This window comes from Pelobates fuscus, chromosome 11, assembly GCF_036172605.1.
Source record: "Pelobates fuscus isolate aPelFus1 chromosome 11, aPelFus1.pri, whole genome shotgun sequence".
Classification (NCBI taxonomy): Eukaryota; Metazoa; Chordata; class Amphibia; order Anura; family Pelobatidae; genus Pelobates; species Pelobates fuscus.
In genome coordinates this window covers 27342815-27369494 of record NC_086327.1, presented here as the reverse complement: position 1 = coordinate 27369494, position 26680 = coordinate 27342815, and the positions used below count along the sequence as shown (strand labels likewise).

Here is a 26680-nt window from a genome sequence, read left to right as displayed (position 1 = left end):
CCAATTCTTGCCAAATTAGAGGAAAACAACCCAGTGCTCCAAAGCAATAGAAATTGCTGTTACCTGTGTATCAAGGAGCTCCAAAGCTGTAATCTCCGTGTTTGTATGTGGCGTGCCTGTATAAATGTAGTATGTGCAGCCTTCATTATTTCAATAGGTCTGTTCTTTGCAGTTATTGTAGCCCCCTATGTTTCTCTATGGCACTTGTGTGACCCCTGTATATGATATCTTTCAGAGAAACTGCTATGTTTACACTGAGGGTTAATCCAGCCTCTAGTGGCAGTCTCCCTGACAGCCACTAGAGGCCGCTTCCGCGATTCTCATGTGAACATCACAGTGGGAAGACACTGACATCCATAGGAAAGTTTTAACCCCTTCAGCCCAGCGGGACAGGGGGACCTAATAACCCTATAGTGCTAAGAAAAAGAGTTTGTTTTCCTGGCACCATAGTGCTCCTTAAACTCATTAAATAGCTAGTTTTTCAAACATTCTTGAATCAATAAAATAAAATTTAAAAAAAATCAGGGTTCAGGTTCATAAATGGAGATGGAAGTTAGATAAAGTAAGGCTATGCAAAACAGTAAAGAACCAATAGCATGCCATCATATTCTAAATAGAGTCCTTTTATTTCCTAGGAATTGCTCGGAGATAGGGTAGCCAAAGTTTGTTCCCCGGCTGATATAGTACTACAACTCTCATGATGCTCTGACAGCCTTAACATTAGCTGTGTACAACATAAAAACCAAAAACTATTTACTCCCTTATATGGCAATAAGTGCTTGGTGAATATAACAAAAAAAAGTCAACAGCTTCCCAAGGTAACCTTCCCAGATGGTTACCAAAACAACAAAGTATGTATATAGAAAGAGAAAAAAATATATCAACAAAACATAGTGTGATACTGTTACAAATAAATGAAGTGACACACTTATTCCACAGAATGTGTAGTTTAAGATCGCCTTGAGGGTGCCTTGCCTGATGGTAATGAGGGGCTACACAGACCTACTCACTGTCACTGATGTTTGAATCCAGGAACCAAGAGAAGTCAGGAATCCAGGTAAGCATAAAAGTATTTATTATACCAGAACAAAAAATATAAAATAAGTTTAAACAAACAATTTATTTTTGAGCTCAGGTCCTCAGGGATCTCAAATAATTAAAAAACAACACAATCAAAGATATTCAAATACAGTCAAAAATATTGACTGTGTGGGAGGGGGTTTACCTTTTGGCATCCCCTGCTCTAAATCCCCCTAAAAGAAATTGAAAGTTATAGAAAGACACCATACATTTAAAGACAACAACTCTCAGGACATTTACCTGTCAATCTGCTCAGCTCCAAAGAACATAATAAAAGTGGAGTGCTTTTCTATACAAAACACATCATTTTTACCACCTGTTAGCTGGTATACACAGATCGTCACAATCACACAGTTTCTTCTTAAATCATAAATCTATAAATGTGAATGATTAGATAGTGACCTAATTGAAGTTCTGTGAGTTAGACAGATAAGGACTGGGATCAAGCAGTTCAGCAAGCACATGTACATGCGTAGATATAAATACAGAGCAAAGGTTACGGCATCACACAAGCTATGCATTTAAATACACACCTATTGGCAACCTTCCCAGCTTGCAACACACAGGGTAAAGGAGGGGTAGGTGAGCTATCTTAAAGGGATACTCCAGGCAAAACTAAAATTGTTTCCAATCTAAAAATGAGTATTCCACATTTTTGCTGAATATTAGACATTTTATAATAAATTTTTTATTTAATTTATTTATTTTTTTAAATGGCGCAACTTTTTCTCTACTTGGAAGTACTGGTAAAGGTCTATAAGCTCTGAACCTCTCCAGACTCATTACACACACCCTGAAATTATAGAAACTTAACCCCTTATAAGGACCAAACTTCTGGAATAAAAGGGAATCGTCACATGTCACGTGTCTTTAAGGGGTTAAACTCTCACTAGACGAACATTAAAGGCTAGCATTACACCTGTCAATATTATATCCTGCTTTCTCTCGGTCTCACCTTTGGTGGGAGTTCAATTTGATTAACAAGGTGTGGACACGTTTTTATAAAGAACCTGGTGAAAGCTTGGGAGTGGACATGAGACTAAAGTCAATTTAGACTATTCTCAACAGACACCCCTGGCCAACGCCTACACAAAACACTGAACAAGTAATTATATGTATAGGAGAAAGATTATGCATGCCTGATAGCAGTAAAAGACCCCTGCAGCCTACACACTAGCAAACCAAAACAGGATATGGTTTTGCTGCAGAATAAAAATTATGAACAGAAGACTTTTCTGAAAATCTGTACATATTAAACATTACATATTTTCTGAAGTCAATAAAACCATAACTTACAGATAAATTAAATGGCATTTCATGCAATAGATATACATCCTTACATCCACAAATGTGCATCCATTTAATTATCCTAGCTTATGTTAAAGCAAAAACAATAAAAATCATATCAAGCGATTCTGCAGTTTGCCGGATTTTTGACTTTCTTGTTATGTGTTGACATTCTGTACTGGGAAAAAAAAAGTCTGCACACGTGGCCTTCACAACATGTTTCTAATTAATCCTTCACTTCTCTCTAAAATTCTATTTTACATTTTGGATTTTATATATATGTATATATTGTGAGAACGGTTTAACCCCTTAAGGTGAGCCAGCACAAGTGACATCCTGGCACCAAAACAACTTAATTTGATGATGTTATAGTGCCTGGAGTGTTTGTATAAGCAGTTTCCTTATAGAATGTCTTCCCAACAATCTGTAAAAGCAAACCAAAGACAAAAGGGAAAATGAAGAATGTAAAATGTAAGTCTGCAGTGTTATATGCTTACAGAAAGACTTCAAGCACCACAACCACTACAATGTGTGCTGGAAAAAAGTAAGTAGTCTTTATAGAATTTTAGTTTTAAGCAGCAAAGGGGAATGGGCAGTGATGACAGCAATAGGAGGGAACCAATAGTCCCCAAAAATATTATTGATATTTTCAGGACTATAGGTTCCCTAAGTGATCACAATGACTCTAGATAAGATTTATTAACACATCAAGAAAGCCGTTTCTCTCTTATTGATTCATATTTTTAATTCAGTACTTGATAAACCTGTGGCAACACCAAATTAATGAACAAAACACAAGTTTGTAAAAACAAAAACAAAAAAAAACCAACCTCTACATAATATATTGTATTATGAACCTAGTCACCTTTTCAGAGAACTGTGAACTCAGATCTGACATGACAGGTTCACATTAAAAATACCTGAACTGAATGACTATTTATCCCAAATATTATATTCTGCCTCTACATACCCAAAAATCAAATGTGATATTAATGCGGTAAGATGTAAAAAATGGCAGGTGTGTGTTAGAAAGGAATGTGCCCTATGCTCCATATTAACAAACCAGCATCATAAAAAAAGGGAGTGAGTGGTGTTGGAATGTAAGGAACAGACAGTTAAACTCCCAGACATATTCCAAGACAGTCAGGTAGCTAGAGAGATAGCTAGATTAGATCAGATTTCATACACTAAGGAACGATGCAACGTTTTACCTATAGATCCTTCATGGTGCTGGATTACAATGTCATGTAGGGTGACAGAGCTAAGTGTAAATAAAACTCTGCATTGTATAAATATATGGTCTCCGCTGTAAATTTACACTGTACATTCTGTTTAGATTGAAACCTGTAAAGTACAGCCCGTGTCAGCGTAGGATTATTTACACAGCATATTTCAATACATGTGACATTACGCACATGTCAATCAACGACTGGATAATATCAAATCTTTATCAACTCTGAAACGATCTTCTAGATTACACTGCTTTCTAGAACTAGAAAGTCACACAGAATGAGAGCGGAGTTAAAAAAGCAGACCCTATCCTCTCTGCTAATGCCCTTAGGTCTTGTTTTAGTTTTAAAGACAGGGATTGAAGGGGGACACATAGCAATATAACGACTTATGCTTTTTGCATTGGTTATTGGTCAATGAAAGGCCCAGTCATGGTTTCCCTGCACCCAATTGTTTATAACGGCAGCATCTTGGAAAACGCGTTCCAGCTATACGGCTACCTACCACTGCAATTACGTCTGTTATCTCCTTTCACAAAACTAAGGCGAAGTCAGCAGGCTACAGATACTATCTTTTTTTAGTGAATGAAAAATATATATAAGTAAATATAGTTAAGTGCTGGTCAGGAGTCTGCAGAATATGTACTCTTTCAGACAAACAATGGGTGCACCAATGTTGTGTTTTAGGAACACTCCAATCACCATAACCACTACATCATGCTACAAGAGTTGCTTGTTTTTAAAAGTTCAATTATTATTTAATGGGCAGTATATTTAAGTATCAATTTTGTCCAACCTGGCCAGCTAAGAGCACAGGACTAGTCCACCACCAATGCTCTCAGTCTGGTTCCAGTTATAAACAATTCAATAATCAATCTGGTGGGAGAGAGGGTGAACTACTGATGCCAGGGAGATCCTGGTTTTAGCCAAACCTTTTCTAAACACAAAAACCATGTGATGGTGCCTATAGACACTACACTAAACTGATGTGGTTTTGATGCCTAGTGTGAGTGGAGTTATATTTAGTATGGGGGGGGGGGGATTATAAACTCTATGGCTTTAATAAATATCTAAAAAAACAAAAGCCCCCCCCCCCCCTCCCCAACCCCGATATACAATATGTGTAAAAAAACACTGCGATCATTCCGGCACAAAAGGAATAAACCTAAATCATTAGGCTTTTAGGAATCAAACAACCAGACATAACTGGATGAACTAACAGCCCACTTGCTACAGCTTGCTGCTGTGAGCTTGATAAACAGTACAAATTTAAAGGACCACTATAGTGTCAGGAAAACAAACTAATTTTCCTGACACTATGTCATCCTTGGGGGAACCTCACCATCAGGGTCCCCCTCTCGCTGGGCTGAAGGGGTTAAAATCCCTTCAGCCAATTACCTTAAATCCAGCGCCGGGCTCCTTCGGCGCTGGTGACCTCTCTGCCCCCGCCGACGTCAGCTCCCGAGTGGAGCGGAATGCGCATCAAGAGCCGCGCGCCCATTCAAACCGTCCATAGGAAAGCATTTCCCAATGCTTTCCTATGGACGTTCTGCACGTTGGATGCGAATTTCGCATCCAACGTCGCAGCAGCGCCTCTAGCGGCTGTCAGGAAGACAGCGACTAGAGGTTGGATTAACCCTGCTATGTAAACATAGTTTCTCTGATACTGCTATGTTTACATGTGAAGGGTTAAAACCCGAGGGACCTGGCACACAGACCACTTCATTGCCCCATTAAGCCTCTTCGTTCTTCAGTTTCTATTCCCCAATATGTTATGCTGAAAGGCTAATGAAGGTAGAACATATTTTTGCAAATGTAATAGAAAAACAAAAAACTGTGATAGAGTAAGCCAGCTAAGTAACAAATTGTCAGCATGCAAAATTCTCTCAATGCCCATCTAGCAAGGGGTGACTGTAAAATGAATACAGTTACGGTAATTCCTGTTAGGTGCAAAGTGTAGTCTAGGTTACTGCTATGTCTCTTATCGTTACTATTCAGTTTAATAGTTTTACTCAGTATGTCCAGCCTTTCTGCCCCTCACTTCAAAACTGCAATCTTTCCCTTTTACACTGTAGTAATATTTGTTATGGATGTCATCACCTATTTCTTGCATGGCACTATTCTGCAATGGAAAACTGACAATGGAATTAAATCTCCCCAGACTCCTTTAGCAATCAGGCATTTATGGGATAAGCTTGGCAATGCTATTGTGAGTTAAAGGAAGATGCTTCATAGCCTGCTGTAGTAATGCTGCAAGGAGTGCCCTGATGCCCTCATAGTGTAATTTGACAAAATAATTTTAGAACAGTATGACAACTTCCCTGGATGTCCCTGGTACCTGAGGGAAACCTGGCCTCTTTCTGCATGAGAAGCTGGATGTTTCTAGTAAAGCTTTCAGATTCTTAAAATAAATAATTTGAATGCAGGGCCTGCAGGCACGGGCACTTAGGGAACATAGGCAAGTTGTTAAAAAGGGTTGGACAAATTACACTGTGTGTGCGCCAGGGCCCTCTTGGAACCATAGCCACTACAGCAGGCTTAACAGAGCATCTTTAAAGGCTGTGTCACTTCCTGGTCTTGGCAGATCTCACAGCAGAACTGCAAAGCATGACAAATGCAGAACTTCAAAATGTGTGTGTGTGTGCGCGTATATATATATTTTAATCTATGTTATGTTTTCGCATGTTAGAACTCATTATCGTTGATGCTTTAAATGACAAAGTGTCCTTTAATCCAGGATTACTTATTGACTGGAGATGACCAAATACTGAGTCTGCTTTCATGGTTATGTAAATCAGTCAGGTCAACGAAAAACAGCATGCATCTTACACAGAACTTGTTGGGTCTTTGAATTATTTTTAAAAAAAACTTCCAGCACAATGTAAAACAGCCTTTTATTATAAATTATGATTATTTATTAACAGAGCCTCTGTACATGCTGTTTTTTTTTTTTTTTTTTTTAAAGTCCAGTCATCCTATAAAAAAAATGATGGATGAAGAATTAAAAAAAGAAAAAAAAAATGTATGTATGTACATATGCAGACACACACATACTCTGCAAAGTTCCACAAATGTTTTATATAACATACGCTTCTACAAAAGAATCAAACATTGTTTTGTTATTTAACTTAACCGATCAGATAGAAGCTGGTAAGTGGCCTAAAGACTTTTCCCCTTATTATGAGGATTAACCTCTTCCCAATATGATAACTGACTAAAAAAAGATTACAAACAATTATAATTTTTGTGGGAGCACATGTTGCACAGGACCATTGTGGTACTTTGTAGCGAGGGGCTTTAATATTAATTAAGGAACATTTAAAAACAAAATTCTCCAAAAGGAGTTAGGGCAAGATTTGCTGAGCATTTTGCATCTTGTAACTGAAAATGCAACTAGTAATATTTAACTAGACAGAACTTTTTAGTTTTGGAGTAGGTTTATCTTGGCCACAAAAAGAAGAAGAAATCAATAACGATACTTATATGAAAATAAATTGAAATAATTCTACGAATTTTCTGTACATAACGTAAGAGTGGAGAGGGAGGGAAATTCACACAGAGGCATGAAATGTAAAAGCAAGCTGTGATCTGTGAACAAACAAAACCACTAAAGGCAAACACAATATACTTGCAGTTAAAAAAAACAACTAAAAAAAACTAAATACTTCAGCTCAATTAAGTCGCCTGGGAGCAGTGGAGCAGCACAGCAATTTGATGATTTCAGCCATTCAGGCATTCCCATAGGGAAGGATTGGAAGGCAAGTGAGCATGCAATCCAGACTATCTCAGTCAGGCAGGTGGTGTAGCTGGGGTGAGACCAGTGCAGCAAAGCAAGAAAGGCAAGCAAACCGTACTTTCCAAACCCTTACACAGATGGGACACCTACATAGGTAGGTGAACACTATAGCACTAGGAATACAAGTTTAATTCACATACACACACAGAAAGCATGTGTCCTGCTGAATCTCCAGCATGTCTGTCTGCATAATAGAAATTGGTCGGTTCTACACTGTTGCTGAAGTTGTAAAGGGTTTAGGCAATTGATTTTAGAACTGAATGTCACCGCAACTACAAACAATGAAAAAACTGCATAACACTACCGTACCTTCACACACTCCTCTGCCATAAATGCTTTAAGATGCCCGTTTCTCTAGCACACAAAGGGTTAAAGCAAAATCGGAGTAAAGAAATGCTTAGAAAGGTAGCGATAGGAGGACAACACACTACTTGAAGAACAGTACTAGAGAGTAAGATTGTCAGCTGTTACTAAAATATCTAACATTCCACACGCCATGGAATAATGCCATTATCAAGCGTTGTTTCCTCGCACTCATCCTCTTACCTTTCAGGGTGACACTGCTCCCTGAGAAATGAAAACTCCACACTGGCAGGAACAGAAGCAGTTCAGTACCTGACTTCGTGGGATCAGAAATAATCCAGCTCTAGGTGATCTCCACCAAACAGGTTAGACATGTTTGCATTAGCTAAGTCAACGCCTCACCAATCTGAGGGATAAAGGAGGCTGGAATATAAGGAAGTTAAATGAGCATTGTGTAAGATGAGCCACATTAGGAAAGGTGTTTAAAGGAACACTCCATTCTGAACCACTTTTTTTTATTTTTTCCCCTTTCTTTGAGAAATAAGGTAAAGCATTTAAAAAGTTGAAGTTCTGCATTTCAAGCAAGTTTGATTACTGACATCATCATGTGCACAGAAATGGGTTCTGGGATTTGTAGTTCAATTGTCAGCTTTCAACTACAGAAAACCAAAAGGTCAACTAGAACCCTAAGTCATGGCATCATGTACCACATTATATAAGCAGAGAAAGGAAAACACAGCAGGTTGTGAAGGAAGGACAAACACAGTGGGCTTGTGGAGCAACACAAATTAGAAATTCTGATGGAGAAAAAAAATAAATAGAAATTCACAGCACAGCATAACTAACTGAAATAATCCATGGGTGCTTGAAGTGCACCCGAATACGTATGGCAAATGCAACAAAGCGGTGCCACAGTTAAGTAAAGTCTTGTTCCAGTGATTATTAATTCCAATAAACCATACAGTGTGCTGTAGAAAGCCCATTGTCCCAGTGATTTTGTTAATGCTGTCAGCGAATACTGACCAAAGTGGCCAGACAATACAACAAACTTATCAGGTTTTTCTTTTGCAACAGAATTCAAATATAATTAATCGCCAGTGAGGCTTTTCCCTGGGGCACAACAGATGCCTGTCAATTTCATACCTAATTCACACACACACACAAGACAAAAAAAAAAAAAAAAAAAAGATGTGTTTAAATTTTGTTTGTGTCTGGCACTTAGGAATCTATTCAGTGAACACTGTGATTATTATATTATTATCTATATAGCACCAGCAAATTCCACAGCGCTGTACAATGGGATGAACTGATGACTTGAATAATTACAATAGAACAGTTTCCATAGCATAAACTAAACTAAACAAAACACAGCGTTTACTTCCCTGACCACAATGTTTCTCTGAGTAATAAGTACTAAATGTGTGTATGTCTGGGAGGCTAGTTATGTGCATATATGAGAAAGTACAGTTATGCATTTCTATCAAATGTGTCAACATACAAGGTTATTCATTAAAGGGACTGGAGGGTCCCTTTAAATTTAAAATTCATTTTGATTTCTCACTTTAGTTAACAACTGACTGTATAACCTGTATTTAATTTAAAAAAAAAAAAACCCCTCTAAAGATATAGAGAGTTAATTATAGTCCACAAGCAAGGCTCCAGCAGCAAAAGTAGAATGAAAACGGTTCCTTTGGAGTTTTATGGAACAGACTTTTATGACCAATCTTTGGTTAAGGTGAAGCAAATCTACATGACAAGTTTCAGCAGTGTAAAGCTCACTGTCATTTGACTCAATCATATATCAACATCTAGTAATCTGTATAGTGACAACTATAACGTTTTATCAATGAGGAATAATAGAATGGGAATTCATTTAATGGTTCATGGCTACCAGCCCATTTAGGTCCTCAATATATTACCATTGCAGAATAAGTCCTACATTCTAGAATCTTTAGTGCTTACAACTTTGTGATCGTAGTTTGAAGGAAGCAATTTCCTGTCTTAACATGACAACACACGCGTACACAAAGTACAAAGCATGGATCTATATAGACCTAACCTTAACTACCCTGAACAGCTTCAGGATGACATAAGAACGAATGCAAGTCAGAGGCCAACATCCGTGTCCAACCTCACTTGTGGATTTAATAGTTTATTGGAAACTAGTCTGAGAAAACTAAAAGGTTGTTTTATCAGCAAGGGGGGAAAAACCCACAAAATGGGAATTACATGTACAGCAAGCATGTATGTGTTCACATACTTTTGGTCATGTGAGTATGTGTCTCACTGAAATCAACAGGAACACGAGGATTCACAGGCATGTTTATTTCCTGGTCTCTGAAGAATAAAGCACTACAGAAACAACAATCCAGGGGAATTACTTCAAACAAAGACGTACAGAGGCTACATTTATTTTCCATGAATTATTCAATCTAACAGTCTGATACCCATTCACTGGAGGAGTAATCACATACGCTGAAAATGCTGTATTGTAGACAAAGAAAATCACTTGTAGGATGGTTCTCTTACCGTATTCGTCACTCACTTTACAGCACAGCCCTACAGGTACAGTTTAACAAAAGCGTTAGAGATAGGCTTTAAGCCAAATCTAAAAGTCCTTGAGGGGCATTAATATAACAAGGTGACCTACTGGACAGATTTGTGCTTATCTCTCTGTAGAGAAGGGTATGTGTGAAGTTCAAGGTGGGAAAAAAAAAAAGTTATTTTTATATCCATATGCTTGACCTTGAAAATATATATTTAGGATGGTAGATATTTAAAGGTGACTTTTCTGAATCAATAGAGCTTTAACTGGTTGCAGCTCCTGAAAGTTTATACAGGTAAGCATGCAGATAAGTCTTTCCCCCCTTTCAACTTATTACAAAATATGTTGCTTAACTAGCCTCTTGGAATGCTAGCTTGCACATAGAGCCAAATAACCAAACGTCTATGGTCCAATTCTTGAGCTTCAGAGGGAACTAAACCGTAACCAGTGAAGTAGTGTCTGCCATCTTTGAATGGACTGTCCATATAAAAAATGACTAAACACTTTAAAGCAGATCTTTGCATATTTTGTCTCTGTCTAGCAGAGGCGCTTCCTGGAGTATCACAGAGTTTTTACTCTGTTGAACGACGCTGTGCGTCCTCACGCTCTACATGAGGATGTGCAGTATCAGAGAAGCCCCTGTAGAAAAGCATAGAGGCAATGCGTTTCTATGGGGAAGGACTAATGTACGTGGCACTTGCAATGCATGCATATTAGGTTCCCCCATTTGATGACAAGAAGGAGGTGGCCAAAACCCAGGACCAAAGCGCTAAAATCAGGGTAGTGAATAAAGGGTAATTTAACAGTTTACATCTGGTTGCCTTATCTGGTTTATCTGACCACGCTGTCTCAGCAGTTTCAGTATGCTGTCAATTTGGAGGTCTTTGAAGCCTTTAAAATATTTTCTTCATAATTTGTTGCCATGTTAAAGCGGCTCTGTAACCTCATTCCCAAGAAAAACATATGCATTTGATAAAGATAAAATCATTATGAAATACTCATACAGACTGTTGGAATTTCACTGAAAGAACTACTTTGTCTTATGTATTTTTCCTACCCTTGATAAAGCTTGACAAATGGCAGAACTACTGCTGTCAAGCTTTGTCATACCCGCAGCTGTCAAGAGTGATTGAAGAGGAAAAGGCCACTTGAGATACTTTCTGGAGCTTTCACAGAGTTTGACTCCGTAATGTGCAATTAGTCCCCCCCATCAGATGACGGAGAAGGTGGACCTTGGCTCTGGAAATTGACAAGTAAATAAAGGGTTATTTAACCCTTTAAAATGGAGCAGTGCCACAGAGGCTGTGGAACACATATATTCCTAACACAAATGTGTTCCTTTAATAAAGGGAGCTTGTAATTGTCTGGGTTTCAAAAAGTGTGGTTACATGCAAGTGTACACGCACTAATGCTTATTTTCCCTGTTTTTGCGCTGCATGCCTAGTGACTAGAAGACAGGTGTGCCCATATTAACTGCAAAGAATTACAAAAAAAAAACTGATATACGACAGCTGGAGCTTTAACTACTGAGCCATCTCACTGCCATAGGTACAGCAATTTATATCAGAATACTTTATGCATGGATCAGTATCCTAAACTGATCCAGGAATAGAATCAGGCAATCGACACGTTGGATATGTTTATGTAAGAGATTCAGGAAGTCTGATAGTTAATTAAAATAATATTTTGTATTATTAGAATATTTGATTACATTAATCTATTTATAGGTAAAAAAAACACATGCAAACATTAAGACCAGACTCCCTTTGAAAAATATCTGTTATAGTAGGTACACTTGCCAGATAATTTCTAATAATAATCTGCAAGATATTTAAGTAAGCAAGCTCTACAAATAGAATGGCTGGTCCTACATTACTGCAGCCGCGTTACTGTAACAAGAATAGACTTTTAAATACTTTTACATTTAGGCTGCCCCTTACACCCCCTGGAAGGGTTCCACAGTGCAGTACAGAGATGTGTATAAAGTTAAAGGACCACTATAGTGACAGGAAAACAAACTCGTTTTCCTGGCACTATAGGATTATTAGCCCCCCCCCCCCCACCGTCAGATTGATGATCTCTTCCATGGAGGTGGGACCATCCGTGGCGGGACTGCTGCAGCATGAAAGAAAAAGTAAAAATCACCTTTTTGAGGAGTTTGGAGGGGGAGTAGTCACCTAAATAGTTAAACACTATAGTGCCAGGTAAACATGTTTGTATTCATGACACTATTGTATTCCTTTAAGTAATCCAGTCAGTAAAACTGTCAGTAAAACTGAGTGCAGCTGTGAGACTTTTCATTCACTAATAACTGACAGCAAAAGTGAGGTGGTTTATATTTTATTTGTATTTATGTGCAATTATTTTATTTCTTATGTTTAGATTATCAGATTAGATACATATTTGAATTTTTTTTACCTCTTTGCACTGAACAAAAAAAGAAAAGCTAGTGATTCTTTTACATGAATTAGATCAAAAACTTGCAAAAGTGGGAAATGAGAGTGGCTTAATTGGATACTTCTTTATTGCTCTGGATTCTGATGGACAAAGTTAGGTTTGTACACAACATGGTGGAATTGCCAGCTAAGCTCCCTATCCTCACCCACAACAGAACCTGCAGCACCCCCTAGAATATCTTGCTGCTTTGATAGCCTCAACTTAAACTTGCCCTATTTCTGTGTTCTTGTGTTTGGCTGGCTGATAACTGCTGTCACCTGCGCACATTCCCTTTACCTCGAGTACATAAAATTCATCCACCCCCTCTTTCTTCCTTCTCCCTTGTCCCCAGCCTTCCTATTCTTCCAATCCATCCACCACTTACTTTTACCTTTTCTATGAACACCCTTTTCTTTACCATTATATTTATCACCATTATTATATATTTGCTGTTCGGATGCCTTTTCTAAACCATGGATTGTTAAACGTACTAGAAAATTAAGAAGAGATGATGGTCTTGACTAACCTGGATCATTTCTAGTTTATTTTCAGCTTGATTATCTTAGCCGAAAATTTTAAATTCCAGATAATTCACCCTTTGGGGTTTTTCTCTAAACTCTGAATTTGTGGCGAATTGAAATCAGGCAAATGTAAGCAGAAATGGCTGATCAAACTCTGCTACGATCAAAGATTGGCAATTTTTACTTAAATTGGCCCATTCTGATTCCAATTTGCTACAATTCAAAGTCTAGTGAATAATCCTAATAAAGATAACATTTCATTAGCAAGGTTTATTGCCCTGCTAAAACCCTCAAACAGATTATCTCCTGAGTAAAGCCCTCATATCCTGTGTACACAAAGTCCTAATGCCTTTCCATCTTGTCATTACTTGAAGTCTGTTTTTTTAAGAATAAATAAAGAAGTTTACTTCCTATGACTGGCACGACAACCTGCAATAAACACTAGCAAAACTCTCACTAGTAAACACAGGCACCTAACATTACGAAACAGAGGAAATTCCACTGAAATGTAAACATTTAACAGGGAATTAAAGGGACAGTATGGACATTAACCACTACAATTCATTCCATCCTGCTTTCCCTCAAACTTTTTATTTTTTATTTTTAGCAAAACTTGTTTTTTTACCAGCACCCATAGCCAACCCCAAGTTTCTTAAAGCAGTGTCTGCCACCTTCCGGTGACAGTGACTGACAGCTACATTGCTCGCCTGCGAGAGCACTCTTTTTCCGTGGGATCCTTTTCCCCTCTTGGTACTTCATGTCAGAAGCAAATGTCAATGCTGTGCTCTTGCGCATGCACAAAAGCAATGTCTGTGGAAGATCCTGCAAGACCATGGGATTCTCCACAATTTAAGCCCTTTTTCCCTCAACCAGTAGTGACAGCTGCGGGCCTGACAAAGTTTGATGGAATTTAAAAGCTCCGAAGATCTCAGAATTTACACCATACTAGAAACTGTTGTGACACTGTAGCCAGAAAAAAACAGATTTAACTAATTAGTGCAACCAGAAAGTGGTTCTACTAGCATGCTCAATGTTTTCTGTGCATACCATGCATTTCAAGGTGTAAATAAAAAGATTCAAGCACCATCGTATTAATGCAGAATTCTCACCATCTGGGGACTTTGCATTATATGTAAAGACCACCAACGGTGACATCACTGCTGTGGCTCTGTTGGTCGGCAGAGCAGGGAAAAATGAGTGTTACCTATTTGAACCTGTTCCTCGTGGGCACAGCCATCCTCTCCTAGCCACTTCTCTTCTGCTCCCGGTGCAGGTCATGGTCGTGTAAGGACTTCCCTGTCACCCCCTCCCACTGTAATTATTTCAAAACAGGATCACCTGGCACTGCTCCCGCTTAAGAGTGTTCACTAGCTATCCTGAGAGAAGCCCTGCAGTTCAGGGCTCAGCCATTGGCTGAGAGCATCAGCTGATCACTCTTAGTCAGTTAGTTAAGCACTGCACCTCCAGGCTTAAAGGGACACTATAGTCACCTGAACAACTTTAGCTTAATGAAGCAGTTTTGGTGAATAGAACATGCCCCTGCAGCCTCACTGCTCAATCCTCTGCCATTTAGGAGTTAAATCCCTTTGTTTATGAACTCTAGTCACACCTCCCTGCATGTGACTTGCACAGCCTTCCATAAACACTTCCTGTAAAGCGAGCCCTATTTAGGCTTTCTTTATTGCAAGTTCTGTTTAATTAAGATTGTGTTATCCCCTGCTATGTTAATAGCTTGCTAGACCCTGCAAGAGCCTCCTGTATGTGATTAAAGTTCAATTTAGAGATTGAGATACAATTATGTAAATTAAATCTGTTTGAAAGTTAAACCAGTTTTTTTTTTCATGCAGGCTCTGTCAATCATAGCCAGGGGAGGTGTGGCTAGGGCTGCATAAACAGAAACAAAGTGATTTAACTCCAAGGTGAATTGAGCAGTGAAATTGCAGGGGAATGATCTATACACTAAAACTGCTTTATTTAGCTAAAGTAATTTAGGTGACCATAGTGTTCCTTTAAAGGGGATGTTTTGGTGTAGAATTTATGCCCCTGCAGTCTCACTGCTCAAAATCGCTTTATTAAGGTAAAGTTGTTTTGGTGACTATATTTTCCCTTTAACTCTGAGCTGGCAATTTTCAGCTACAATAGATATAACAGAAAAAAAAAATCCAGCACTCACATTTCCCAGAACAAGGAGCCCACCAGCAAAATTTAAGCCCCAATAAGGGCTTTTCGTAAGAAGAAGAAAATAAAAGAAAGAAAAGGGTGTGGACAATGGCATGGCCACCCTTCTTATTACTCTGTATGATGGTAAGTCCATTATTAAAGCACCCATCTGCCAGCTATAGTTGGAAACTGGTTGGGGGGGAAGGTGACAAGGGCATGCCCCCCTTATTTCTATACTATAGCCATACCCCATCGCACATGGGGGCACACTGGCATGTCCCTATGTATTATTCTAGAGCACACCAACCGCCGGCCATGGGTGGTGGACTGTGAAATATCCGCCCTGCATTAACATTTAGCCTACACCCGACAAGGCAGCAATAGCATTTTAGAACATATTAATTATGAATAGAGTTGCAATAATGCTGAAGTATATTACATCATCAAATGATTCTAAACATTTTAAACACCTGATTTTTTATTTTTTTGTTTATTTTTGCAGCTTTGAAGAGTCTCTTATGATAGGGAGACAGGAAGGTATGTAGAGATTTACACTGCCTTTATAAAACGGAGAACAGCAGGGCATATCAAACAAAGGCCTCAATTTTATTCTTGTGGATAAGCTTTTCAAATGATCACAGTCTGGTAGAAAAACTCCTCAAATTATGTATCTACAAAAGTAATCATTACAGTCTGTGAAGGCATTTGTAGATCAATCATTTGAAAAGTGATTTATGAAGATCAGCTGACCAGGTCCATTGAGGAACTATTACTTCTTCTAACAAGAGGGGTGGTGCAGAATTCACATGTTTCACAAACACTCATTAACTATTTTGCACAATATGCAACATTGTACAGTAACATCTACTACTAAAGTGAAAGAATACCTTACATATTATATCAAAGTGACTAGATTCATGTGAAACACCTAATACATTTGACAAAACCCTGATCCATTATCCCAGTGTCTCCAAATATGTTGCAAATGTCTAACAGTGTTTTTTACATCTCACTACAATTGTTTCACTGGTTATGTACAAAACATTTGGCTCTTATATTCCACAAATATTGTTATACAACAACCTCAAAAAGAAACATTTTAAAGGGGGTCACTGCATGGATTGCAAAGGTTATATCCCTAACTTTCCACATTTTTTTTTTTCCTAAAAAAAAAAAATCACCCCCCTCACCTCCAGTTGCACTCCTCTTTGTGGCACTGTCATCTTCCAATTGCTGGCAGTGATACAAAGTCACTACCTACTCTTTCCCACAGTAAGCAACAGGGAGCACTTTGGAGATGGCTGCCCATACTCCGTCGCGAGTGATGAAAATAGAACTGAGCAGCGTTTAAATATCTCATCAGGCGACAGAGGATGGTCAGGATAGAGTATTGTGGGAAAGTTAGCTTGACAAAGGAAGTGGAGCCTCAAGTTCCACCCTTTTGTCACAATTGTTAGGCGTAGGAAAAATACATAATACAAAGTAGTCCCTACTTTGTCTTTTGTTTTAAAGAGAAATAAATAAAATAAGAACAGACTAGGAAATAAGAACAGACTAGGAAAGAAGAACAGAAGAGGAAATAATAAGAGAAAGGCAAGTTTGAGGTGACAGACCAACTTAATTATTATACAGCGCCATCACATTCCGTAGCGCTGTACATTGGATTGAACATGTCCTCCTAGGCAGCCGCCTAGGTGTGCTTCAGATCCTGGTATTTTACCTGACAGGAGCCCACATTAGTGTTGTACTCTAAAGCCTGCACAAGAATCCGACCCTGAAGTCTATGGAGGATGCCTCCACAGACAAAGCCTCCACGACAAAGCTTGATGGCAGTAGCTCCGCTTTTTTCACGTTTTGTCAGGTGCAGCAAACATTGTCTTAGTATATCTTTTAACTGCAATTGAATTTCAGTGAAATTCCAACAAAGTCAATGTGAGTATTTCATAAAGTTTTTATCGTTAATAAATACTCTACTGGCTGGGTGGGGGTGTTGATAGTCCCACTGTAGACCAAAAACACAACATAGAACATATGGTGATTGCATTAAAAAACAAACACATACATTTCATCAGGTGCTCAGTGGCAGGCTGCACAATAAACACCTCTGCAACTGTTGATGAAATACAACTCCCAGCATGCTGAAAAGAATGATGGTTGTGCTAGTCCACTGTTGAGTGAGTGCCTGATGTTATATAACCAAAAAGGAAAATTAAACGTTAAGTACATTATGCAACAAACAACCGGAAATTGAACACAGTCATAATGGTCTCTAGTATTTGGCAATTAACGTAAAGCATGAAATGGGCGGACATGTAGTTCATTATCTGTTGCAGAAGAAAGTTAGAGGGAGGTTTGAGAATTCTATCAGAATGTCCGGGATAAAGGAAGGCATGTGAGTCATAGAACAGATAGCAAAATAGTAACTTCAGATGACAAATGTTAGAAACAGACACAGTTTGGTCAAGAGCACATGACTAACGTCAAATAATACAGGATGAAATGAAAGCCAGACATGAGATTTAATGTTGGCCAAATAATATACAGCTTTAAATGTTAAACGGTCCATCTCCAGGAAATATAAAAGGTATCTGTGTAATTAGCAACTTACAAATGCAGCACATTAAGCTGGTCACTAATTCACAGAACTCGTGCCACTACATACAATCTGCATGGTTAACAGATGCAATACAAAGTAGAATTATATACATATTAACATGAGCATTTTTGTGGATAAACAAGTTGTAATTGTCCAGACCTAAAACTGAATTTAACATTTTTGATTAAAAGAGTCAAACTGAAAATACAGATAATTTGGGATTTAAAAATATATATATAATTTGGTTGTTTAAAATTCGTTACGAATTCCCTACAATTCACACGTTCGTAAATAATCCTTCGTTAAAACTAAACTTTTTGCAAATTTGACCTCTGACATTAAGCCTGCAGGCTTCTGTCACTAGACATTTTTTGTCACTAGACAGGTTTTTTTTTTTTAGTTTCTTTTTTTAACAAAAGTGAGAATTCAAAGTAAATTTTATATTTCCGATCAGAGTAACCAAACCAAAACCTAGCTGACTTTCTCCAGTTCGGTTATTTTTTACTACAACATAAACAAACTGGCAACATAGCTTTTTGGAAGTCTAGTCTGCCTTAAAATAAATAAATCAAGATTTGAGATTCTAATATAATTAAACACAGAAGTACCAAACAGCAATCCCTCTCCCAGATGTGTTCGACAGAGAATTGTTGGAGCTGCAGCCAAACTAGATCTTGAGGGCCAACAGTTTGAGTCCCTTGGGATTACTCTCTAAACTGTGAATGGTCCAGAATTAAAAGCGGAATTCTAAGCCAGAACAGCTACAAAAATGTGAAATTCACTTTTAACTTCTGGAAAGTCACAATTTAATGCATAAACCTGCCAAACGTGGAATTTTAGGAGTCGCGTTAGTTGAATACAAAAGCGTACAGTTCGCATTTCATTTACAATAATAATAAATATTAGCATAACTAGGTATTATTAGATCCAGACATATCAGAAGGAGTCAGGGAATGGAAAACATGCAGCACACAAGCTATACTTACCAGATAAACTTATAAATTTCTTTTTGCTGCTTAATTGCCAGTGTCCCTTGTCTGCCTATGATCCAGGTTACCTTAAAGCCATATCCCAGGTTGTGAGTTTTAATGGTCCCCTAACCTTACTGTGTGTGGCCCTTACAGTGCTGGAGGTCCAGGGTACCCCAAAACTCTTTGGTAAAGTTAAAATGGCCCTTCACCACGTCTCCCTCCCTAACTACCTTCTTACTGTCTCTGACACCCCACTAACACTCTCCCCTACTGTCTCTGATACCCCACTATAACTCCCCCCTACTGTCTCTGATACCCCACTATAACTCCCCCCTACTGTCTCTGACACCCCACTAACACTCTCCCCTTGTCTGACTTCCCAAAAAAGGCTGCCCCAGTTACTGTCTCTGATACCCCAGTATACCTCCCCCCTTACTATCTGACTCCCCACTAATACTCCCCCCCTAAATGTTTAACTCCCCACTAAGACTGTCCCCCTTACTGTCTGACTCCCCACTAAGACTGTCCCCCTTACTGTCTGACTCCCCACTAAGACTGTCCCCCTTACTGTCTGACTCCCCACTAACACTCCCCCTCCTCCCTCAATGTTTCTAACTCCCCCCAGGACTCCCAGCTCTCCCCCAACCAGTTCCTTTGGCGCCTCTGTGGCCCTGACACAGGATGCTCGGAGACCCCGCCCCCCCACAGCCCTGTCTCCCCGTGTACCAGTCTGTCACCGCCGTTACCGAACTCCCCGAGTCTCACCTATCTCACACCGGGCCCGAAACAGGGAACTACGGTGGGGGAAAGCAGCGTGATGTGACGTCACGGAGGCGCAAGGCGTGGCGCCTAGCAGGGCAGGCGCATGGAGCCCAGTGACGTAGAGATGTCGTCGGGAGAATGTGCCGGTCACGTGACACCATCCCCCCTGAAGCAGTCACCATGGCAACGGCCGAGGCTTTGCCCACTGCTAGGTAGCCAGCATGGAGCCAAGGGTTTTATTAGTTTATCACTAAACACAAAACGTGAATGTCTATGTATTTCAAAACATTTCTATTATGAATAATATTTATTTATTATTATTTTTTACATTCTTCCCTTTGCACTGCACTCAAAATAAAACAGACCTATTAATAACAATACCATAGGAACAGACTGACCATGAAAGGGGGTCACTCATCGTCAAGGTTACAGCACCTCTTTCTTTTGATAGAATAGAATAGAATAGTGAAAGCGTCAACCCAGGTAGTAAGTTATAACAGGGGCCCAAAAGGTAGATCCCCAGATGTTTTAAAACTACAGCTCCCATGATGCTTTGTCATTCTAAAGCATCTGATAGGCATGCAAAGCATCATGGGAGTTTTGCATCTGGGGACCTACCTTTTGGGCACCCCTGGCATAGAGGATCAGAGCGTTAAGTAGGCGACTACCCTAGGCCGCGCAGATGAAACAAGTTTGGATTATATTACACAAAAAAGCGAAATAATTAGTGACGGGATACACCCACATACACATATCAAGGTGTATATATAGCTGTGTGCACATACCCCTCCACGGAGTCCACACAACAGTGAGACAATTCAGAGGTGTCTGGGGGCCTAACCCCAATTCTATAAAATAAACAAAAAAAAGGGGCAATTAAAGGGACACTATAGTCACCCAGACCACTTCAGCTCAATGAAGTGGTCTGGTGCCAGGTCCCACTAGGGTTAACCCTGCCTGGGGATAAGCCAGCCTCTAGTGGCTGTCTTCTGGACAGCCACTAGAGCCGCATCTGCGACGCTGGAGGCATATTATGCCTCCATCACGCAGAGCGTCCATAAGAAAGCATTGAAAAATGCTTTCCAATGGACACTTTGAATGCGCGCGCGGCACTCCCGCGCATGCACATTCCACTCTGCTGACGTCAGACAAATATAGGCTTGTGATTCCTTATAAAAACAAACAAAAAAATAAATATCCAAACATAAGCATAGTCGCAGACCTTTTGGGGTTGTCCGATCCTCCCATTCCAATATGCACTCAGCCCAATGTTGTGGAAGAGTAAAAGAACCTATACTTTGAGAGAGAGGTTAACAGATCATGACCAGATTGCACTAAGTGAGATTTTTGTAGCCTCATTCTGAGTGGTGAAATTGGAGAGAACTAGCCTAAACAAGTAAAAACCCCAGAAGCCTTAGGTATATGAGATTGCGCAGGCAGTAATCCTAGTGCAGTATTACCCAAACATAGATATAACAATGAATGTCTAAGTACATAGACGTGTAATGGCAGGTGAGGAGGCAATAATGTGAGCATATAGGGCCCTATGTCTGTGCCACATTTGCTTTCAAATAGAAGAAGGTGTAGGCGTGCGCATATATAAGCTTTAAAAAATAAGAAAAAAAAGTATATACAGTCACAGTCCATAGTGGCGTACAAGGCCTGTTGAGTCTGTTTGCATTCGGCATAGAAAAGGATGCTGAGAAATGGTGAGACGCAGGAATCCGAAAGTGTAAACAAAGTAGCCCAAGGAGGGAGGAAATTAAGAAATAATAACAAAGAAGTACAGTTTCAGCCATTCAGATTGCTCTTGGCCGACAGTGGTCGATTATTGGTAGGGATGAAGGATCACACCTTATCAATAACCCAGGCAACTTGCCCAGCCGTAGGGGTCAGTGATGGTAAGACCCAGAGCTTGAAAAAAGGCCTGAGACTCAGTGATGTCCTTGAGCCTGTTGGAAGAGTCCTTGGTAACTTGGTAACAGGGACTACCCCTTCAGTAAGGAACACCAGGCTCCCGAAGAGTGCCACTGACCAGACTGAGAGAATGTCTCCACTGCAGAGTAGATTGGACAGATCGGTGGACAAGGTAAGCATGTATGATTCAAATTCACAGGCAGAGAAGACCAGGACCACAGAAAGAACTACGACACGACAATATCATTCTGTTTCTTTCTCAGTGAAGGGTTGAGGGGGTCCCTAATTTTCAGCGTTTGCAGCCTGTACTCTTATAATTTGAGTTGATATTTCTAGCACTTATCCTATTTTGTGTATTTAGTACACTGATATCTGCCTGAAGTCAATTTTTTTTTTAATTTGACAATTTTTTTTATATATAATTCTTTATTTTATTGTGCAAGAAGTAACATATAGGCATGCAGTGCCACAACAGCATTAGCAGGCTAAGCTTAATAGAACAGTGTTATACATGTGTGACATTTGAAATAGCTGCACATTTTATAAATTTTATGGGTCAAGAGTAATACAGATATATTCAACGGTAGCTACCTAAACAGGCTAGTACTAATCCGTGATGGTATCGGTGCAGATTGACAATTACAATACAAGCTTAGTAAAGATTAATGGGTTTGAGTAGTGTGAGTCTGTGCTTGTACGTACACTTGTGGTGCTGGAATAGAACTTTGGTTATATGTGTCATATATGATTATAACAGTATGGTTTTAAGTAGCTTGAAACAGTAGATATGCATCTCAAGCTAGGTATATGTTACGCAAGCTTAATCCAAACCAACAATTCTGCTATGCTAACCACATTTTACACGGGTTAAAAAGACATATATAATGCTGTGCATGAAATCAAGACATAAAAATGATTTTTGCAAGTTGGGCTAGGATAGCCACTGGGTCAGTCCTGTGGATGAGGTCATATAAAGTCCCGAGTGTTCAAGATTATGGAACATATTCAAGTTGGACTGTGCATTAGGGGACCAGCGTGGGTTTGTGTAGCCCATACATGGTGCTGGCAGGCTGTTTGCGCCTCAGAGGGGAATCCTGGATGTAGGTGCAGCCATTGTAGTCGTTTCCCGGGCGTTTAAGGTGGGTCCCAGTAGAATGATGATGTCCTCCACAGGTACAAAGGTTTTCCTTTTTCGATATATGTGATGTAGGCATCCCTTTGGCCAGCTCAATGTGGTCAGCCGGCACCTCTCTGGGGCAGGTTTCTGTGGTGGTCAGATGGCGTTGGATGGTTGCCTCTGCAGCAGGCTCCATCTTGCTGGCAGATCGCAGATCGCACATGTGGCTGGCGTGCGGCAGCCATCTTGGGGGATGCCGCCGGAGAGTGTGCCGCAGCAGAGTATTAGCTTACGGCCCAGCCTGGCGTGATAGTAGTTGCTTGTGCAGACCGGGATGACCCCCCCGGTCCAGAGGCCGGAGACCCGGGAGAGCGCCCGTCTCGTCCCGGCTCAAGCTCCTGCACGCCTTGGGCCTTCGTCGGGCCACTGTCGGTGCTGGGCAGATTCCTGAAAGGTATCCCCTCGTAGCTCAGGATCTGGGGATCATTGTGGTTAAATTTGACAATTTTTATTGAGACATGCGATTACATTATGAACACGTGTGTGCCTTTAGTATATTCTTTAGTATATTCTTCATGACATAGGTTAATGTGTTCTGTTTACATTTATTGTAGACATTTTAGTATAGACATTACTTGTTGTTGTTAGGTACATAAATAATGCATATCACATGCCCCAAGCATTTTGTGGGGAGGTTAATGTTGAAGGGGGGGTAAAGAAAAGAGAGGAAGAAAGGGGGGAAAAGGGAGGGTTATCAAGGGAAGGGGGAAGAGATGACCCTTGGTTGTCCTGCTGGTTTGGCGGGGCGGCCTGCGTCCGTAGGGGAGGGTGGCAAGCATCACCCGTCGCCAAATTATTGTTTGTTCTCGTGATAGGACCTGATCTCATCTGCGCCACACCACGGATGCCGTTCTTACTTTCCATCAGCCATTATGTTGTGTTATCAGTGTGGTTGTTGCATGTGTCCCATATATGTTTTGCCTTCGCTATTGTAGGTTTTGGGCCAAATTGGAAATTTAATATACAGCTACGCGAAGTTGACATCGCTATCCACATGACAGGTTTCTTTTAAATTTACCAAAAGCATATTTATACGTGCCATAACCTACTAATTTAGTAATGGTTATTCTTTTAACGCTCAGAAAATCTTAGGCTGTGCATCCTCAGTTTTGCCTTTAGATGTCTCTGTACTCCTACAGATTGCATGATACAATCATACACGAAATACAAAAAGCATGGTAGGTATTAACTGGAATAATAGGATATTTTATTTTTGTGACATATTAAATTAACACTATTTTAATATATTATATGAATGGATAACCATGACAGTTGTCACAGGCCCGGCGGTCGTGGGGGCCCGGACTGCTCTAGCAGTCCTGGACCCCACATTCCCTCTCTGCACACATATATAGAGATATTCGCTATATATATGTGCAACCCCGGGCCCCCGGCTCCCTATACTTGCAGAGGGGGCCCAGCAGACTGCAGCTGTATTTTACAGCTCTTCCCTCTCTCTAACTCCCGGGAGACTTGCGGCCGTCAGATCGCACACCATGCTCGAGGGAGTTAGAGAGAGAGAAGAGCTGTAAAGTACAGATGCAGTCTGCTGGGCCCCCTCTGCAAGTATAGGGAGCCGGGGTCCCACAATGCCACCGGACAACCAGGGAGGGAATCTCCCCCCTCCCTGAACCAGGTAAGAAGCAGGGAGGGGGAATAACAGTTATTACATTTTATGTGGGGGGAATGCTCAGTTTATACAACATGCATACACTAGTAAACACACACACTCTGCATTCATTACACTAACACACACTCTGCATTCATTACACTAACACACACTCTGCATTCACTACACTAACACACACTCTGCATTCACTGCACTAACACACACTCTGCATTCACTACACTAACACACACACTGCATCCACTACACTGACACACACTCTGCATCCACTACACTAACACACACTCTGCATTCACTACACTAACACACACACTGCATCCACTACACCGACACACACTCTGCATTCACTACACTAACACACACTCTGCATCCACTACACTAACACGCTCTGCATCCACTACACTAACACACTCTGCATTCACTACACTGACACACATGCTGCATTCACCTCACTAACACAAACTCTGCATCCACTACACTAACACACACTCTGCATTCACTACACTAACACACACTACACTAACACGCTGCATCCACTACACGGACACGCAATCTGCATTCACTACACTAACACACTGCATCCACTACACTGACACACTGCATCCACTACACTGACACACACTCTGCATTCACTACACTAACACACACTCTGCATTAACTACACACTAACACACTCTGCATTCACTACACTAACACAATGCATCCACTACACTGACATACACTCTGCATTCACTACACTAACACACTGCATCCACTACACTGACATACACTCTGCATTAACTATACACACAGAATCCACTACACAAATATCCTGTATTCACAGTACACACACTACAACCACCACACATTCAAACACTCTGCATTCACTATACAGAGACACTGTGTTTAATACACAGACTCCTACATCCACTACAGACACTGCATCCACTAAACACATTGCATCTAGTACACACAAACACTACATCCACTACACAAACACACACTACATCCAATACTCAAACACACTCTGCGTTCACTATACACACTGCATCCGCTACAAAAACACAAACTCTGCATTCACTGCACAAACAGTATCTAAAACACCCAACACTACATCCATAACACCAGGGCTCGACAAATCCCAGGGTGCCTAAATTTTGCCAGGGAGCCTGGGATTTGTCAACTTTTTATCTGAAACACCTGGCTGGGCAAATAATGGAGACGGCCGTCCACCCGTGGGAGCATATTGACGGCCGGCTATTAGTGAGTGTTGTAGCCGGCCGCCCTGAGCTTCATGGAGGCAGCCGGCAAAGTGAGCGTTGTAACCGGCCGCCTGGAGCTTCATGGAGGCGGCAGGCTGGGGCAGCGTGCGAGGGAGCAGTGACCTTTCAGCGGCTCCTCTCATTTCCCTCGCGCTGTGTAATGATGCCGGGAGCCGGAATATGACGTCATTCCGGCCCCGGCATCACAGGGAGCAGAGAGAAGCCGCATGGTAGATTACTGCTCCCTCTCACACAGGAAGAGAGAGCAGCCCCACTAGACCCCAGGGAACGTCCACTCAGCTCTCCCAAAAGGTAGGGAGGCTGGGTGGATAAAAAAAAAAATGAAAATGTAAATTTGTGTTTGAGAAAGTGTATGTGTGTATGTCAATGTGTGTGTGTGTGTGCCTATGCCTCTGTTAGTGTGTGTGTAGGTCAATGTGTGTGTGTGCCTATGCCCCTATCAGTGTGTGTGTGTGTATGCCCCTGTCAGTGTGTGTATGCCCTGTCAGTGTGTGTGTATGCCCTGTCAGTGTGTGTGTATGCCCCTGCCAGTGTGTGTGTGTGTATGCCCCTGTCAGTGTGCGTATGCCTATGCCTCTGCCAGTGTGTGTATGCCTCTGTCAGTGTGTGTGTGTATGCCCCTGTCAGTGTGTGCGTGTATGTCTGTCAGAGAGTGTGTCTGTTTAGGTACCTGCGATCATGATTGGTGTTTTTACTCACCCTTTTTTCCCCACGCTGTGCAGGTTTTGCCATGACTTGTCCCGCCTCCATTGCCGAGTTCATCAATCTTTTTGATCTCAGCTGAGCCAATGCTTTCCCATAGCATTGGGAGGATATTGCGCAGATTATGTATGGGTAACATTCAGCGCGTCCATGCAGAGCACTGACACAGGACTCTCTAGTAGCCCTCTGAGTGACCGCCACTAGAGGTCTTAGTAGGCAGCAATGTAAGCACTGCCTTTTCTCTGAAAATGCAGCATTTACATTAAAAAGGCTACAGGGACAGGCTATAGGCACAGGAACCACTACATT

General features: G+C 40.7%; 1 protein-coding gene across 5 annotated transcripts in view; it reads right to left on the bottom strand.

Moving 5' to 3' along the window:
• Positions 1-19763, bottom strand: part of LOC134577623 (carnitine O-palmitoyltransferase 1, liver isoform-like) — a 51792-nt gene extending 32029 nt beyond the window's left edge. The window contains exon 1 of one of the 5 annotated variants that reach the window (XM_063436468.1): positions 19690-19763. The gene's annotated coding sequence lies outside the window, so the exon portion shown is untranslated. Of the gene's footprint in view, positions 1-1482; positions 1528-7938; positions 8028-18939; positions 19182-19689 lie in introns of those variants that run through there. The other 4 variants (XM_063436469.1, XM_063436465.1, XM_063436466.1 and 1 more) reach the window with 4 other exon arrangements.
• Positions 19764-26680: the final 6917 nt, after the last annotated feature.